This window comes from Saccopteryx leptura, chromosome 4 (assembly GCF_036850995.1).
Source record: "Saccopteryx leptura isolate mSacLep1 chromosome 4, mSacLep1_pri_phased_curated, whole genome shotgun sequence".
Classification (NCBI taxonomy): domain Eukaryota; kingdom Metazoa; phylum Chordata; class Mammalia; order Chiroptera; family Emballonuridae; genus Saccopteryx; species Saccopteryx leptura.
Window position 1 is genome coordinate 86,193,941 of NC_089506.1, and position 20,635 is coordinate 86,214,575.

Sequence of the window (20,635 nt, forward strand, 5' to 3'; positions counted from 1 at the left end):
GTTTGTGCTTTGTTCACTACTTTGATTAAAATAAGGGTGCATTTTTAGTCACACTCTTTTGTTCTATGTGATTATTTTGATTAAATAACTATTTATTGACCCAGAATCCCACAGAGCATTTGAAATTTGAATTTGAATGTTCATACTTTTTTTTACCCTCTACTATGGTAATAATATGGACCCAGTAAAGCTAACTGGGTCCATATTATATACTGCCAATGATATTTTTCATAAAATAAATATTAAAATATTATATAATTTTAAAATTATTAATTATTTTCCAAAATTATATAATTCCTTTTGGTATACAGTAAATAATTGATCTACTAATCAGTAGTTCTTATTTATGTATGTAGGTGATGATTTTAATAAATTACATTTAGGAAAATCACAGTTCAGTAAAGTGGAATTCACTGTTTTACTGATGTTATATTCTCATAACGCAGAAGTCTAACTAACCCATTTACAGCTTCCTATACAAATAATTCAATTTTTAGTGAAGTAGATTTAAGAGACTGGAGCAATACACTAATTTTGCAAAACAAACATAAAAGTTTTCACAAAAAGGGTATTAAAATGTCTTTGTATAAGGAGAAGTAAAATTGAAAAAAGGCTGTAATCATTTCAATGAATTTCCACAGCTGACCACAATAAAATATCTAAAATCCTGACATTTTCTGCTGATATATATATATTAAAGTTATTCAAAGCCTAGGTATAAAACAATGAATGGATTTAATCTGCTCTATATTGTTTCAGTTCTATTCCAACTTTGTGTGTAGTCAGAGACCATGTTTAAGCAGCCTCAAATTCAGATAACTCTATTTCTTCTAAAGTATAGTGCCTGACAGAATAGTAATTTTAGACACAATTTTCTTAGGCAGCATAAAATACAGCAAAAATAGTCACAATAGTTGTATCATGCATTCTGCTGATTGCTACTTTTGCAAATTTCAGACAAGCTTTTGTAAAATATTTTAAACTGTGATTCAAAATTGACTCTGCCTAAGTTGTCTATCTAATATATTTGTCTAAGGTGCAACCAAAAACTAAAAACCCGTTACTCATCCTATTAATACAAATACTTGCTGAATAATTTAATGGGTAATTTAAGAACTACTTAAGAACAACATCAGAGAAGATAAGTTACATTTTGACATACAGAAAAACACACAGAATCACTAGTGTATAATTTGCAATAGCTGGTCAGAGTCTGGAGTAACAAAATAGCTTAGAAAGCTTGTAACTCATTGTAATGAACCCTTTAGAATATTATTGAATAGTGCTTAACTTTTTACAAATACTTTTGCTTTAATTATAATTTTATTTCAGGCCGTGGGCAGTTGACTCAGTGGTAAAGCTTCTGCCCACTGTATGGGCATCCTGGGTATGATTTTTGGTCAGGGCACACAGGAGAAATGACCATCAGCTTCCCCACCCCTCCTTTCTCACTTCTCTCTCTTACTCTCTCTTCCCTTTCCACAGCAAGGATCACTTAGAACAGGTTAACCCCGGGAGCTGTGGATGGCATCATGGTCTGCCTCAGGTGCTAAAAATAGCTCAGTTGCCAAGCAACAGAACAACAGCCCCAGATGGACAGAGGATTGTCTGGTAGTGGGTTTGCCAGGTCGATCCTGGTTGAGGCACATGCAGTAGTCTGTCTGCCTCCTTGCTTCTCACTTAAGAAAAATAAATAATAATAATTTTATTTCATCAATATTTAGCATCATCTGGCCAATAATAACAATTTAATTATTTAAATTTAAAAGTTTTTCTCAATGACATATGATCTAATAACTGGTGTTATAGCGAAATGAGCATTAATTGCTGTGATTTATCAGAGGTAGAGGAACACTCTATCTGAAGTTCTGAGGAAATTCTCACAGACAAGGGATAAAATGAATATAAAATACTTATTGGAGAGACCACCACATAGAAAAAACTATACAGTATCTTATTTTTTAAGTAATCATATTCAGGATTAGATTGAGATCTTAAAGGGCAGAGGAATGTGAGGGACCATAAATGTAAGCAAGTTCTTCAAGAACTAAAGACTGGTCTGACTAAGCGGCGGTACACTGGATAGAGCATTGGTTTCTGGTCCTCATATAACACTGAGGACCCAGGTTTGGAAACCATGAGGTCGCCACTTAAGTGAGGCCTCATCCAGCTTGAGTGTGGGCTCACCAGCTTGAGCGCAGGGTCACCAGCCTGAGCGTGGAATCATAGACATGACCTCATGGTAGATGGCTTGAGCAAGAGGTCACTGGGTCAGCTAAAGACCCCTGGTCAAGGCACATTTAAGAAAGCTATCAATGAACAACTGGAGTGCTGCAGCACTTCAGTTAATGTTTCTCATCTCTCTCACTTCCTGTCTATCCGTCTCTGTGTTCATCCAATTTCCCTACTTAAAAAAAAAAAAACTGCCCTGGCCGGTTGGCTCAGCGGTAGAGCGTCGGCCTGGCGTGCAGGAGTCCCAGGTTCAATTCCTGGCCAGGGCACTCAGGAGAGGTGCCCATTTGCTTCTCCACCCCTCCCCCTCTCCTTCCTCTCTGTCTCTCTCTTCCTCTCCAGCAGCGAGGCTCCATTGGAGCAAAGATGGCCCGGGCACTGGGGATGGCTCTGTGGCCTCTGCCTCAGGTGCTAGAATGGCTCTGGATGCAACAGAATGACGCCCCAGAGGGGCAAAGCATCACCCCTGGTGGGCATGCCGGGTGGATCCCAGTCAGGCGAATGCGGGTGTCTGTCTGACTGCCTCCCCGTTTCCAGCTTCGGAAAAAAAAAAAAAAAAACCCAGCAAATAATAACTAAACTCTGAAGATATAAAGCTGTTATCAAAATCTTACACTAAATGCTGAATTTTGATTACAAACAGTACATTTTCACCTGTACTTCAAAATTATTAATGTTAACATTCTTTGAAGATAAATTTTATTCTAATAAAAATGTGTCCAACTAATAAAAGCCATCACAAGGGATCAAAGTAGTTCATCTAAAATAGTTTTCTACTTCAGAAAATAAGTTTTTGGCATTCTGCTTCCAAACATACTGCCAACTGATCAAAGTTAAGTATCACCTACCCCTGGTTACCTGATACATGACATTTGAAAAAGCACTTTGTTTGACATAGAAATGTATATCTCTACTTAGAAGTGTTTTTTGTTTGTTTTAATTTTGTGAAGACAAATTTAAAATATTATGTCCTTATCCCAGGTGTCAACTTACTCAAACTTTATTCTGTTTTGATCTTTATGATTTATTGTCAAATCCCAATGTATCTACTATAAGTTTTTAACAATTTTTGACCTAGAGCAATACAGTTCCTCACCTATATGATCTATAATTATTAGAATACTGATAGAACTTGGTAAATGTACAGACATAGTCATCAAATGGCTATATAATTCTTTAATAAAATGTATTTTTTACTGCATCTTAACTACATTCTACTTAGCAAGAGAAAAGCCAGAAGCAAAGCTTTGAAATTGCTGGACTAATGTGACAAAAAGAAAAACTGGTGCATGCAATCATGTGTGTATGTGTGTGTATTTATGTGAAAAACTGCTTTTGTAAATAATTTCCCTTTACATTCTAAAAAAAAAAAAACCTTCCTGTATTCTTTTAATTCTCATTTTATAAGTTTAGTTCCTAATTTTTATTTTCTTAAAAAATGTTTCTCACCTGTTTTCAACTTGTTTATTCACAGTTAAATCTGGTGTAAGGCAGAATAAGCAGGTTTGGTGATAGATTTCTGCCAGGGTTCTTTTCCACAGGGACACTAATTTTACACAATGATAAGTATGATACTTAGGAAAGTCTGTTTCCAAGATGAAACTAGCTGAATTAACAAATTTAAAATAACTTGATGATTTTACAACTAATAACACCTCATATGGGAACCCAAAATAAGCTACTACTATGTATTAGGTATTCTCAATTTATAGTCTTATAATAAAAAATGACAACCTATATACATAGTTCAATCACAGTAATATGGTTACCTATATAGATTTGGTTTCATTTAATTTTTTAGATTGATATTTAGGAGGGCTAATATTAAAAGTGTCATAAGTGATAATATATGGCCACCACATCACCACATCAGATAACTGAATTCTACTAGAATTAATTGATTTCAAAATGATAAAAAGCTTTTTCATGGAATAACATAGATTAGAATTTAGGTATCCTCATCATCAAAGTAATGTTTTCTCTATAAATCAGTAAATGCAGGTACGGTTACTCAAACATTTTATGATAACATATCAAATACCTAATGTAGCAAAACAAGAATCAGACCATTTTGAATAATAATTTAAAGTGATTTGAAAATACTGAAATGAACTATAAAACTATAAAATAATAAATTAGTTATTTTTAAACCACTAAATTTATGGTAATTTATGTTGCATCAATGGAAAACTAAAACACTTCAATAATCAAATGCCATTGAATTTAAAGAGAGTCACACACATATTATATCTGATTCACTTGACATGTGTTTATTTTATAATTATATTATGTTTATGGTCATAGAGGAAATCTCACAATATAATGTTAATATTTTGTGTTATATACCCAGCACATATACTTTCTTCTTTCTTCAAAACAAACAAAAATAATAAAACAGAAAACCTAATTTTATTCAGATATCTCCCTCTCTCTCATGCAGATATGTGACACAACAGGACAGAATTTCTTGCCATCAACTGCAGGGATGGTTCTTATTGGTGTGAAAGTAATTTCATTTCACTTCTAGTTAGTATATCAGCAATATGCTTTTTACCCAGTGGGGCTCTGGGAAATGTACTTCTGTAAAATATTCCTTCAGGTCCTTAAGAAAGCCACAGAAATGACTATTTCTTCTCCTGTTCTTAACCTGATCATGTTTTCATATGGTATTTAGAAATTCCAATACTCTGGGGATAAATTGAAGGATAACAATAGATGACAAAACATAAAATAATCCCTAAATTTAATAATTGTGGTAATGAAACAACCAACCCTGAACTGAAACTGGAAAAATAAGCTGCAGGTCAGGTTTCAGTCACCAGGAAAATCAATTACAGGACACAAGTTCTGGTGAGACGGAAAGAGGTTTATTCAAGTGCTAGCCGCCTGAGATCTTCCTCTTTGGGTACAGACAGGGGTTTTTATAAGGAAGAAAAAGAGGGGGAAATAAGCAAAGCTAAAACAAAAGAATAAAAAAGAGGGAGTTGAGAGTTCTTTGCTGAGAAGACTCAGCATAATTTGTTCAGATAAGTCTATGAAGATCCCATTCTCTGAGAGTTGGCATATCTGAAGGTCAGAGTCTGTTACGTTGTTACAGGAATTGAAGCTAGCAAGTAACTTATAAACTAGAGATTTTGTTTCCTGTAACAAGTGTCCGGAGATTCCCACAGTCCCCTATTGGCAGCTTGATGAGAGAAAGAGAAGAGGGAGTCTGAGGTGTAGCTCTCACTGATGCTTATACTTCTTCACCCTTGATGTGTGTCAGCTGGAGGGTAACAGGCCCTTTAACTGTTAACAAAATCTTGGAAAAGGGTGAAAGCACAGAATTGATTATATACATTTGATTGGTTACAAAATATATAACTGAATACCAAACTAGTAACATTAGATTGATTATAAAAGCAAATGAATTTAACATTTTACAGAAATTATTTTATAATCTTATTTTTTTAGCACATTCATAATTAACTCTTTTATGGCTAGTCAGATTAATATCAGATAATCATTAATATAGCATTTTTTTATTAACAGTTATAGTATGTTGCTTCAGTATTGAACTTCTTATATAGTTAATGAGTTTTGTAACTCTTTAAGCCATGTTGATTTCGGATTCTTTGTTACTTGTAGTCAAAATACCTAACTAATATTAATATGTTAAATTAGGTTGTAAAAATACTTTGTACCTAACCTGTGGTGGCACAGTGGGTAAAACTTCAACCTGGAATGCTGAGGTGGCTGGTTTGAAACCCTGGAATTGCTTGGTCAAGGCACATATGGGAGTTGACGCTTCCTGTTCCTCCTTGCCTTTCTCTCTCTCTCTCTTTCTTCTCCCCTCTCTAAAATGAATAAGTAAAAAAAAAAAAATTAAAAAAGAAACATATACTTTGGACTATGGTCTTGGGTTTTCCAATTACTAGATGTACTACTTTATTTGCAAAAACTGCAACAGTTTTGAGGCTTAGTTTGCTCAAAGAGTTATTTTTACAACTAACCGATATAATACATATGAGTATATTTTGGTGTAACAGAGTTGCACAGGATTGAGGACTAGTAATATTAATAAACTCAATGAATAATATGAATCACTATATTTGCTTTTATGGGAAGATGTATATCTCAATAATATGCTTCTATTAGTATATCTAACTTTATCTTCGTTATTAATTGAAAAGATATCACTTATAAACAAATCTAGTCCAGTCACTGCCTGTAAATAAGCTATTATTAAAATTATTTGAATTACAGTATTCCTTTTGTAGAAAACAAACTTAAATTATGCTATATATGTGTGAGTCATAACTGACTCAATAAATTATACCACTATGAAGATACCCTTGGCTACTATGTTCCACCCAAAGTGATACCTGTCTGAACTGAACCAATCTTATGAATAATTTGGTTTTAACCATTTGTTTTCTTATATAACAACACTGTATATGTGTTGTTAAATTACCACATTCAAGATCTCAAGGTATTTTAATAAATTGCCATCTGTTAATCTTTTGCTTTTTATTTTAATGACAAAACTTTAAAATACTGAATTAGTGTTAATTGAATATTTACATTACATATGCACTTTACATTTAAGTCTGCATAAGCAAATCTTAATCATTTTTGAAAAACTTCTCAACCTTATTACCTTAAAAAATATCTAATATTAAAAACCTAACCTAGATTCTTCTACTCTTCTAAATGACCATACAGCCATATATATATATATATATATACACACACACATACATATAGTCTCTACTAAAAAAATTTCTTTTTGTATTATACAAACTAAGACACAAGTTTTTCTTTGTTTTGCTTTTTCTACAAATGCAAAGAATGCCTTTTCGATTGTATGATACTGAGCTGTTGAGTTTTATAAACTGAATACCCTCAAGTTTCCAGATACGGAATAACTTATAAGTTTTGTGCACTTGGAGAATATGGTATTTCTCAGACCCTCTCACAAAAATACAGACATCTAAATATTTTATACTGGAGTATAAGAAGGCACCCTTTTTATTCATGTCTTATTTGCCTTATTCCCTTCTCTCAGATGTGAGTGTGTTTTTGTCCTAAGGCTCAGGAGAACTTTATTCTTGTTGCTGAAGAATAAAAATCTATGTTTACTCTGTTATGTTTGTTTATTTTATTCATTTTCCTTTTACTGACTAAAGGAGAAACATGAAATGTGTTTTAACAGTTACTGAAATAAAGAGCAAAACAAAATAAACAAAAGAGTCAAATCTACATGCACAGACTCTATAAAGACATGCCTGCTGCATATAAATAAAAGAAGTTGGGAAGAATAGGACTATGTGGTCAAATAATATTAATTTTTTTAAAATTGTAAATGAAATGAAAACATACAAAGATCCATTTCAAAGTGACATTGATTAATAAAAATATATAGGTTACTAGGGTACAACTCTATAATGCATCATTTGTGTATTGTTTTGTGTATTCACCACCCAGAGTCAAGTCTCTGTTCACTACCTTTTATCCTCCTTTAATTTATTTTATTTTTTTGTTCTATTCCAAGAGAGAGGATGGGATATAGAAGAACGGCCTCCTGATGTGCCCTGACTGGGATGATCCACCAGCAACCCCTGTCTGGAGCTGATACTCTGCCTATCTGGGGCCATGCTCACAACCAAGCTATTTTTCATGCCTAAGGCAGAGGCTCCATGGAGCTATCCTCAGCACCCAGAGCCAATGCGCTTAAACCGGGCCATGGCTCTGGGAAAGGAAGAGAGAGAGAGAGAGAGAGAGAGAGAGAGAGAGAGAGAGAGAGAGAGAGAGAGAAGACCAAGAGGAGAAGGGTTGGAAAAGCAGATGGTCATTTCTCCTGTATGCCCTGACAGGAAATCGAACCTGGGACATCAACACAACACCCAATGCTCTACCACTAAGCCAACTGGTCTGGACCATCATTTATTCTCCATTTACACTCTTCTACTTCCCCCTACTACCCTTCCCTCTGATAATCACCATACTGTTGTTTGTGTCAATAAGTTTTTATTTAGCTTCATCTCTTGACCTTTTTCACCCAGCCCCCCACACTCCCTCCACTCAAACAGCTGTCAGCCTGCTCTATGTGTCTGTTTCTGTTTTATCTGCTATATTATTTTTTGCATTAGATTCCACAGATAAGTGAAATTATATGGTATTTGTCTTTCTCTGACTGGCTTATTTCACATAGAATAATAATCTCCAGGTGCATCCATGCTGTTGCAAAAACTATGATTTCCTTCTTTTTTTACAGCCATGTAATAGTCTATTGTGCAATGTACCCAGTTCTTTTTTTCACTTTTCTACTGATAAATACTTGGGCTGCTTCCAAATATTAACTATTGTAAATAATTTTGCAATAAACATAGGAGTGTGTATATTCTTTCAAATTGATGTTTGAGTTACTTCAGATATATTCCCAAAAGTAGAATTGCTGGGTCTTAAGACAGTTTCATTTTAAATATTTTCAGGGAACTCCATACCACTTTCCACAGTGACTGCACCAATCTGCAGTCCCACCTTACACATCCTGAAGGTTCCCATGTCTCCATACCCTGCCCACTACTTATTGTTTGTTGATCTATTGATGATAGACATTCTAATAGCTGTGAAGTGATATCTCATTTTAGCTTTAATTTGAATTTCTCTGATGATTAGTTATAATGAAGATTTTTTTCATATGTCTATTGGCCACCTAAATATAGAACCACAAAAGGCCTTGAATAGAAACAACAGTGAGAAAGATAAACAAAGTTGAAAGAATCATACTTCCTGATACCAAACTATACTGTGAGTCCAAAGTATTCAAAACAGCATTGTTTTGGTATAAAACAGGTATATAGACCAATGGAACAATTCTCTTTGTGGAAGTGACTATTCAGGTTTATTGCCTATTTCTTATTTATTTATTTATTCATTTTAGAAAGGAGAGAGAGAGTGAGAGACAGAGGGGCTGGGGAGGAGCAAGAAGCATCAACTCCCAAATGTGCTTTGACCAGACAAGTGCAGGGTTTTGAATAGGCGACCTCAGCGTTCCAGGTTGATGCATTATTCACTGCCATCACAGGTCAGGCTATTGCCTATTTTTAAAAATTGCATTGTTTGTTTATTTGTTGTTGAGTTGCATATGTTACATTTTCACTTTGGATATTATCCCCTTATTAGATGTATTATTGGCATATATGTGCGTTTATTCAGTGGATTGTCTTTTCATTGTGTTGGGTATTATCCCCTTATTAGATGTATCATTGGCATATATGTGTGTTTATTCAGTGAATTGTATTTTCATTATGTTGATAGTTTCTTTTGATGTGCAACATTTTTTTTTTAGTTTTATAGTCCTATTTGTTTATTTTTCTTTTGTTTTCTTTGCCCAAAGAGAAAGAGAAAAAATAGTGCTATGAGAAATGTCTAAGATTTTACTGTCTTATGTTTTTTCTAGAAAATTTATGGTTTCAACTCTAATATTTTAGTCTGTAATGTATTTTGAGTTTATTATTATATATGGCATAAGAAGGTGATCTAGTTTCATTTTATTGAATGTATCTGTAAAATGTTCCCAACACTATTTATTGAATAGACTGTCTTTATGTCTTGACCCGATTGTATGTTTTTGCGTCCTTTGTCAAATAATAATTGACGCTAAAAGTGTGGGTTGATTTCTGGGCTCTCTCTTCTGTTCCACTGATCTATATGTCTGTTTAGATGCCAGTACAATGAAAGAACTATTAATAGATAGCTGGAGGAATGTGCCAAGTGTCCGCTGAGTCAGCCAAAATTTCCTTGAGTGGAGATATTCGAGCTGAAACTTGAAAGACAAATAGGAGACAATTGGAAAGGAAGGTATTTCAGGTTTATGAAAGTACACAATATTTAGAAAATCTGAGCAAATCATCGTGGCTGGAATACAGACTTCTTAGGAGAAACAGGTTGAAATTTATTTATGAAGGAGTCTTATATGGCATACAAAATTTGGAGCTCCAAAATTTTGCTGATTTTTGCACTTTGGTTTTATTTTTAAGTAAACATAGACTTCTAGGTTATGAAGACTCATTTTTCAGAGTACTAGCTCTGGCAGCCTTCAGAAAAAGTAAAAAAAATGGGAGTCAAGGATACTTTGTTCTAGGGGTAAGTCAAATATTTATGATTACTCAGGGAAAGAGAAGAACACTAAAAAAGGAGTTAATTTTTTTAATTATGACAGAATATAAAATTATTCATACATCCACATAAATAACTGAAACAAAAATCTCATTAAAAATGTTTAATCTTAGTATATCTAAATGATCTGATGCTTTTTATATTTTTTATTTTTGTTTTTAACATGTAAAGCAACTATGACTCAAGGAATTGATTTTACAGAAATTAATAATGTATCTTCACATTTTATTTTCTCTTATTTTATTAATATTAAAGAGAGAGGTAAGAAGGAAACAGGGCATCAAATTCTGGTTCCATATATTTATGCATTCACTGGTTGAATCTTGTATGTACCCTGACCAAGAATTCAACCACAGTCTTGGCATATCAGGAGGACGCTCTAACCAACTGAGCTACCAAACCAGGGCCTATGTTAACATTAAAAAAAAATAATGGCAAATGATGATGAGGTTCAGACTTTAAATATGATGGTAGGAAAGAAAGATTTCTTACATTCAGTGAGTACTCATTAGCTTCTAAACTCATTTCAAAATTAACTTATTCAACTTTACAAAAATCCAGGAGATAGTTGAAACTTGCACATAATTTTACAGATAAAGAACAAAGGCAGAGAGAAGTAAATATTTTTTTTAGAAATTATTAGATGAAATTTTAGAGCAGAAATCCACAGTTTCTCACTATGTGTTATACAATTAAATTTTACTGCTGCTGAAACCTAATTTAAATAGGCATGATACATAAATAAGAAAGTATAGTAATAATCAGATAAAGGTGAATTGTCTGAATATAACATTATAAAATTAACATTTTGTGATTATATTAATATAATATTAGACATAATTAAAGCCAATATTAAACGGCCAGTTATAGAGGCCAATAAATAATTTTTATAAATCTAGATAATGTGGCCTGACCTGTGGTGGCGCAGTGGATAAAGCGTCGACTTGGAAATGCTGAGGTCGCCGGTTCGAAATCCTGGGCTTGCCTGGTCAAGGCACTTATGGGAGTTGATGCTTCCAGCTCCTCCCCCCTTCTCTCTCTCTGTCTCTCCTTTCTCTGTCTCTCCCTCTCCTCTGTAAAAAAAAAAAAAAATCTAGATAATGTATTAAATCTAAATTTCTCTTTAATAAAGTAGTTAGAAATAGAGCTAAGTCTGTTTAGAATTCTAAATATAATGCTTAATAAACTTATGCACACACACACATATTTTTTTTAAAGAAATACAAACATTATATTGAAAAGTTGAAGGGTTGAAATATCTGGGTAAATAAATTTTTTGAAATCAATAGTGACTGGCAAGCTTTTCTTAAAGATTTTTAAACATATTAGTCCCAAATGATTTTAACTTTCAACAGTCAATTCTAGGAGAAAATAAAAATTGCTAATATATAAAATTTATATGTGTGATTACACAAAATAGTTAAGATTTATTTCTTGAAAAGGATTTTCAATATCATTCTATTTTTTTATACTAAAAGGTATTGCCAGAAACTCCTCCCCTTTCCCACCACAAAAAAAAAAAAAAAAAAAAAAAAGACAATGTGGTTGTTTCAATGAAGTACTTTTAAGAATACATTAACTTTAGTATAACAAAATATAATAAAAGTTCTTTAGGTTATATGTTAATTTATTCAATTACAACATTCATAATTTAGAGCCAGAACTTATTTTGAATTGTAATTAACTATATAGCAACCAAACATAATGAAAACATAAAAGAATGTCACTTATAATGGTTAACAATAATAATACTTCAGCATGTGGGTTTACACTTAACTCACAGCAGCACTTTTTAATGTCTTACACTGATAATGCAAAATGGTGTGTGTGCATATATATATACAAAAAGTGCTCACAAAAAGTAGAGAAAATTTCAAAATAAATATGAAGCTATAAAATATCCCCTAATTTTTTTATTAATCAGTCTCTCAAATAACACCCCCTTTTTCTATTCACATATCAAAAATAATAAAATAACACTCAAAACATTGTATTGAGCAAAGAGGGGAAGTTCGTGTCTTTGAAAATTATTTATTCTAAACTAATGCAGTCTCTGCCTTATGACAAGAAAGCTTACTCTAGTGACAGTACTAATGTATCAACCAGAATTAACAATGCCTTTCCTTGCCCCAGGAACAGACTAACAACACCATTCCGCAATCTTGCAAACATTTTGTTTCCTTAGCAAATTTCCTTCAGGTTACAATTAGCCCTTGTTCCTCCCTCTTTCTGCTCTGGAAGCATTTTTTGTCTGAAGTTGTTTTACATACACACTCTCATCCAACATGTTTTAATTTTATAATTTGATTTTTTTCCATTAATATTTATCCATTATCTCTTCATTTTGGGGGTGAAGGAGTCTGATTTTTGTAGAAATGTCTTTATATGCTTTCTAAAAGTAAGTATGAATTATAATAGTGCTGATTATTTTGTTTCCCTCAACTTGGGTGTGCCTCCACATAAATTTATCCTTGGCTCTGACTACAGATTTTGGTTTGAGGTATGTATAGTCCTGAACATTTAGTATAAACATAATTGCAAACACAATATAAAAAATTGCTTTTAAAATTTAACATAAATGTCCTTGGTTTTCTGCTATTTCTGATCCAAAAGAATACATAAGAAATAATCATATATTTGACTTCACGTCAAAAGTTACAAAAGATGGCTAACAAATAAATTATTCCGATGTTTAAAACATACACAGGAAAAAATCCTTGGAAGAAAGAGGTAGAAGTAATTTATATAAAGTTTCAGATAAGATTTTTGTAGACAGTTCATTGCAGCTACAGTTGACTTTAATTCCAGTGAGTCCCAGGTCCTTAAATATACTGAATTGCTTCTGACAATAAAAGTCTCCAAGACTGCCAACTTCTTCAGCTACATGCAGGCTTAGTTTCAAGGGGATTGCCTTTACTGAAAGTTTCCTTTCTGGCACTGCTTTTATTAATCCCTATGGGTTTTAAAGAAGAAAGTCACTTTCGATATTAGTTCAACACTTTTAAGTTACCAAAAAGGAAATCTCAAGATAATCAAGGAAAATGCTCAAAAACCCTTGCCTTGCTTACTGGGCTACCACAAGGAAGATTCAGAAAATTATGTAATTGACTGTGTATAGCTCAAGGGTTTCCTTCTGAGTAATTCTGTATTGGCTTAATGTTCTTGTTCATTATTCTTGCTTAACACGGAATTAGGTAAAATTATATGCACATGTTATATTTGGTATGGGTATGACAAATACTATTCTTTCAATTTCAACTTAATAATAACTTCAAAATAGAGGGCTTATAAAGTCTATTACCAAGCATATCTTATTAAATGTTGTTCCAGTACAACATAATATGGTGGATATCAGAATCAGGGCCATATTAAAATGCACAGGTATTATTATTAATAGAACCATATTGGGCTTCAAAAAATAGCATCTAGGAAGGCCCTCTAGGATTAGTTTCAGTCCCACAGCTATTTAACATATTTATTAACAATCTGGATAGAGTGCTGAGAAGCAGATGACTCCAAATTGAGAGGAAAAGCAAATACTTTCCTTGAAGATTTAAGATTCAATAAGACCTGGAGAGATTAATAGAATAGGCAAAGGAGTACTTAAGTCAGCTTTAGCACATACATTAGTAAAAGGAGAAGAAAACATTTTAAATTGGAACTTTAAGCAGCTTCTGCTTTTATGTTGGGGAGATTTAGCTGAACAACATTCAATATGTATATATTAAATTATGTAATTATGCACATTGTTTTTTAAGATGCATGCAATTACTAGTGCAAAAAAGAAGCACTAAGCATTCAGATCTAAATCAATGTCAGAATCATTCCCAAAGAAGAGCTATGGACAAAAGGCAAATTATATCATAAAGTGATAAAAAATTCAACAGTTAGATCTACAACCAGAGGCATAAACTTAAATCATAAAGCAGGATTAAACCACATCTGGGGCACAGTTCTCTTCTTTATAAAGTACAAACTGATAGTCTGGAAAACATATAGAATACATCCAAGAAAAACTTATAATATAAATCATATTATAAAAAAATTAAAGGAAAATGTGAATGATTACAATGCAGAGAATATGATAAATTTTAAAGGTAATTACTAAGAAAAATGTTTTCATTATTATACATAATTTTGTGAAAAGCTTATTTTAGTCAAAACAAAGAAATTACAAAAAGAATGATTGAAATGTTTTAAAATCAGCAAAATCTAAACTGTATATTATAATAATGATTCGTTGCTCTGGGCTTCAAAAAAATGTTTGTGTGTAGGTTGTCTGATAGACTATATTCCTACTAATTTTCTGATATATGGCCTTGCGCTTTGCTTACCACTTTTTAGGTTGTTTCAATAAACTCACTATATGAGTTTTAATTTTGAAATTTCTTTTAAGAATCCACCATAATATATTTTACTTGTTTTTTTAGGATTTGTCTATAATAGCTTAAGATTTTATTTTATCACAGTTTTGAGAAAGTATGCAAGAAAGGCAGGGCTAGGAAAAAAAGGAAAATTCATTATAAAGTCATAGAAATATCGGCCTAGAATATTTTCACAAATAAGATGATATAAACAGTGAAAATACAAACACAACTTTCAGTCAAAAAGTATATTGTTAATTATAGATGTCTGAAGGATGTAGTTAATATTAGCTAGATTGTTAAAAATTACATAATATGCATTGAGAATACTCAGGGTTAATTAGGCACAGAGAATACTAAAGTGTGATTAGGAAGTTAATGTGAGGCATCAATTATTTTAACATAATAAAGGGGAATATAACTGCATTGAATATAAATTGGAATTTCTAGTCAATAGAAAACCTTGGTAGATGTGAAGCTATTAAAAGGTTGATTATATAAAAAAAATCACACTATTTTAAAAAAACATGTTTTCTATGTCCTTTATTCATCACATGAATACAATTAAAAGTAATAAAATATGGTCATTTAAATGTCTGTTGATTCAAAGTAACAGCTATTTTTAATTGAATTTATTGGGGTTACTTTGGTTTGCAAAAACATACCAGCTTCAGGTGTGCAACTCAAAACATCTGCACATTGCATTTTAAAAAGCGTACTATGATCAGAATACCCAACAACATTTAAATGTGCTGTTTAAGAAATTTTTTAAAAAAGTTTATTTGCACAGAAATGCAATCCATTGGTAGGTAGAAAATGAGAGAAATAAAAATGGAATGGAATTAACACCAACAGAAGGGCTTGGAAAGGTTGAGGTGGTTCTGTTTCACATTGGCAATTTATTATAATCTCTTCACTTGAAGGGGTTAGTTGTGCTTAGTGATGTTCCTATGGAAAGGCTTGGATAGAACTGAGGACAAGTGAATCTTAGTGAATTATCTATGACAAAAAATGAGAGGTAAAGACAAGCATTTTCAGTGAAAAACTAATTTGATAGATAAAACCTTAAGTGAAATATGTTTACAAAGTTACATTTAATTTATTATTTAACAATATGACTAGAGACACATAATATTCAAGATGATTTCTGTTATGTCACATTCATTCTTCAAGAAGTTATGTAACAATTACTATAGTTTTTTATGACTTACTCTGTATAACAGAGGTCCCTAAACTTTTTACACAGGGGGCCAGTTTACTGTCCCTCAGACTGTTGGAGGGCTGGACTATAAAAAAAAAACAACAAAACTATGAACAAATCCCTATGCACACTGCACATATCTTATTTTAAAGTAAAAAAAAACAAACAAAACGGGAACAAATACAATATTTAAAATAAAGAACAAGTAAATTTAAATAAAAAAAACTGACCAGTATTTCAATGGGAACTATGCTCCTCTCACTGACCACCAATGAAAGAGATGCCCCTTCCGGAAGTGCGGCGGGGGCCAGATAAATGGCCTCAGGGGGCCGCAGTTTGGGGAGCCTTACTGTATAAGATTTATCAAAATTGCCCACAGATTTTATTTTTCTTTTCTTTCTTCTTTTTTAAGTAAGAAGAGGAATGATAGAGAAACAGACTCCCACATGTGCCTGGACTAGGATCCACCCAGCAACCCCCATCTGGGGCTAATACTTGGCCCATCTGGGGCCATGCTCACAACTGAGCTATTTTTAGTGCCTTAGCAGAGGCTCCACAAAACCATCCTCAGTGCCTTGGTGATACACTCAAACCAATTGAGCAATGGCTGTGGGAAGGGAAGAGAGACATAGAGAAAAAGGGGAAGGAGGGGGAAGGAAGCAGATTGTCTCTCCTTCTGTGTGCCCTAGCCAGGAATCAAACCTGGGACATCCCCATGCTGGGCCAATGCTCTACCACTGAGCCAACCATCCAGGGCAGAGAGATTTTTACCAAATTCTGACTGTGGCAATTACCTTTCTTTGAAATCTAATCTCTATACATTTTTTTTTTCTGTCAGAATGTATTCTTTCTTTGTTTTGTGGTTGTTAGTTAATAATACTGTGTCAATGCATAATTAGTTTAAAAATATTCTTCAAATATATAACGATGAAAATAGTACTATCTATTAAATTTGAGAAAAATCTCATGATTAAGCACAAAGTCATGCTTCTTCCATGGTATTGAGTTGAAAAATAAAGATGAGATTATAATTCTTAAAATATTATTCAAGTGAAACAAAAAATGTTTCAGTCTCATTAAAATCTAAGATTATAAAAATTAATTTCTAGGAGATTAATTTGGTGGAATTTTCTTATCTCTTATTACCCTCAGTTACTAGTCAATATAAAAAGGACTTGGATTCAATGTTGTTTTATTCCTTAAATAAAGAATTAACATTATTATACATAGTACCACACATTCTAAGTAAAAATTGTTTTTTAAATAGAGATGTATAATTTATATACATGTTTTTAATTGTTAAACAGATATTTAAAGATGATTAAGGTTCAGCATTTGCTATGGCAATGATGCTGAATTTCTCAAAATTCCAAATATACAAAATATTAAACACTAATATTAAAAATATAGTTTTTGTATATGTAGGGTTCTATCATTAAGCATTAAAAATCAAATGTTAGAATAAGATCAGTGCATGGGATTTTCAGAAATATTGTAGGAAATGTTAATAAAATATACCACAATCAAAGACAACATAATTTGTCTCTTAAATACATGTTTATTTACTGTTTTATAATTTTTTATGACAAACTGACATTTATAGTCATCTATAAATAAAATTATTTGTATTTTTTTCTTTATGGAAATTTTAGGGATTGGCAAATTTCTACATTAATATATAAGCTTACTACAATTAAAAAATCCTGGAATTTATGATCCAGAAGCAAAATGAATTTTTAGCTTGGAATTACTAATATACATATAAATTAAATAAAAAAATATACCTGAACCTAAATTATTACTCTTTCTTTTACTATAAACACATAGAGCTGAGCTGACTAGTTTAGCAAAAGATATGGACAATGGCTAAGATATTACTCATCACTGATCCATAACTTCTGTTTATGTATATATTTGGCAAAAGTTGAATAACTTTACCACACGAATTGCTGATTTGTACTACATTAAGTTCAAATATTGACTTTTTTAGAGTTGATTTTTAAAATTATTGTTAAAGTATGGCATGTATAATAAAATCCCTTTGTAATTTGTAAAATAACACAAGTTTTCTTGTCCAGAACTATCAAGTTATCATTGGGTTACTGTATCTGGTAAAAGCTGCATTAGCTATATTTTGCAAAAACTGGATAAAACTCAACAAATGTGGGTAGACAGAGGGGAAAAATGAGCCTTCTTCTTCATCATAGTCTAAAAAATAACTTTCAATAAAAATGTATTCATCTACTTCTACTCTTGCAAACATTTAATATTGTAAAAGAACATTTAAAAATATTTGATATACAAAATTTAGTCATCTAGACTTACTCCCCAAGGTCATGTGTCTTGCAGCTTTGCAAGATGCTGTTTTTGGCACATAGGAACCAGAGCACTGATACTAGTGTCTCATTAGCTTCCTCCACAAAGAGATGAATGCCCTTTCAGAAGAATTAAGTAAAAAGTCAGACAAAACTAGGGCAGAAATTACTGCCATGGATACAAAACTGGACTCAGTACTATAGTTGCATATCAGAATAAGTTGTTGTACAACCCTGCAGGAAGAGCGGAGGGAGGCAAGAAAGTTCTGCTGCCAAAACAAAAATATTTCAAGGGCAGAGCAGTAAGCATGACCCTGGTTTAATTTAGCTCTTTCTCAGTCAAAGTCACCCTCATACCACTAGCATAAAAATTCTGGTAATGAAGGAGGTGATGGGGAAGGGGAAGGGAAGAATGTATCAGAATCATTTTCAAGACAATCAATAGTAATTTTTACAATATTTAAATAAGGACAAAAATCAATACTTGGTAGAAATATATTTAAGCTCCTTTGTAACTAAAAGAATGGAATGACAAAACTGATAAAAATTAAATTCAAACTGTCAGATTTAAAAGATGAAGATAAAAGAGTAAAGGTTTTACCAGCAAAACAAGAGATAAATTGAAGCAACATATTGTCCTCCTTTAATACAAACCCTTCTCAAATAAGAAAAGAGGACAATCTATGCTTACGAAACAAAATAAAACTAGTAAAACTTTTTGAATGAAGTAAAATAAACTTCATACTTTTATTATAAAACTTGATAGGTTATAGAATACTTCAAATGTAAAACATTAAAACTGTTTCCTGTTTTCCAAATGATTTTTAAATAACTGAAATTTCATGTAAAATGATAAAAATGAATAAAAATACTGAAATAAAACCTACTTTAATATAAGTTGCAATTTATATATATTCTGTTATTTTATTTTTTAAGTAACTATTGCAGGCATTTGATGTGGCCATTATAAGATCGTCATTTATAACATCTAAACTGTCATATATATTCCCTAAAAACACTAATTAGTCAAGAAATCTGCTTGACAGAACTTTAGGAAACTACAGAATGGAGATAGGTAGAGAATATTAGGTGGTGGTTATAGCAAAGTGGAGTTCTTTAAGCCACAGGGGATTTGAGAATCTCAGATATTTTAAGTAATGTTTCAGGTGATTCTGAGAGATCTATATTAAAAAAGTGACAGTGTAGCTGTATTTTGATACCTATGTGATTATCCGGAAGCCAAGGACCAAATGACATTTTAGAGGGTATATGTTAGCAAAGTCTTAGAAGTGTGAATAGCATGGTAAGTTCAAGGAACACAGGTAGTATTTTATACCTGGTATATAAATTGGAACAGCTATAATAATAATATGGAGGAGGATTTTAGTTCACTTATAATTGTAATCACCTTCTTTTTTTTTAATAATTTTATTTTTAATGGGGTGACATCAATAAATCAGGATACATATATTCAAAGATAACAACTCCAGGTTATCTTGTCGTTCACTTATATTGCATACCCATCACCCAAAGTCAGATTGTCCTCTGTCACCTTCTATCTAGTTTTCTTTGTGCCCCTCCCCCTCCCCCTTTCCCTCTCCCTCTCCCCCCCTCCCCCCATAACCACCACACTCTTATCAATGTCTCTTAGTTTCACTTTTAAGTCCCACCAACGTATGGAATAATGCAGTTCTTGTTTTTTCTGATTTACTTATTTCACTTTGTATAATGTTATCAAGATCCCACCATTTTGCTGTAAATGATCCGATGTCATCATTTCTTATGGCTGAGTAGTATTCCATAGTGTATATGTGCCACATCTTCTTTATCCAGTCATCTATTGACGGGCTTTTTGGTTGTTTCCATGTCCTGGCCACTGTGAACAATGCTGCAATGAACATGGGGCTGCATGTGGCTTTACGTATCAATGTTTCTGAGTACAAGCATTATGTAATCACCTTCTGATGCAAACCAAATAAATATAAAATCTAAAGAAAAATACTTATTATGCAAGAACACAAATTCTTTACCATGTCTGTCCAATCCATTTGTAATTCTTAACCATCAATCTAAATAAAAATTCTAGATCTGGGCTGCTGAATATAAGAGCTACTAACTACATGTGGTTATTGTAATTTAAATAAAATAAAATTAGCCTGACCTGTGGTGGCATTGTGGATAAAGCGGCGACCTGGAAATGCTGAGGTCGCCGGTTCAAAACCCTGGGCTTGCCTAGTCAAGGCACATATGGGAGTTGATGTTTCCAGCTCCTCCCCCTTCTTTTTCTCTGTCTCTCTCTCCTCTCTCTCCCTCTCTGTCTCTCTCCCTCTCTCTCTCCTCTCTAAAAATAAATAAATTTT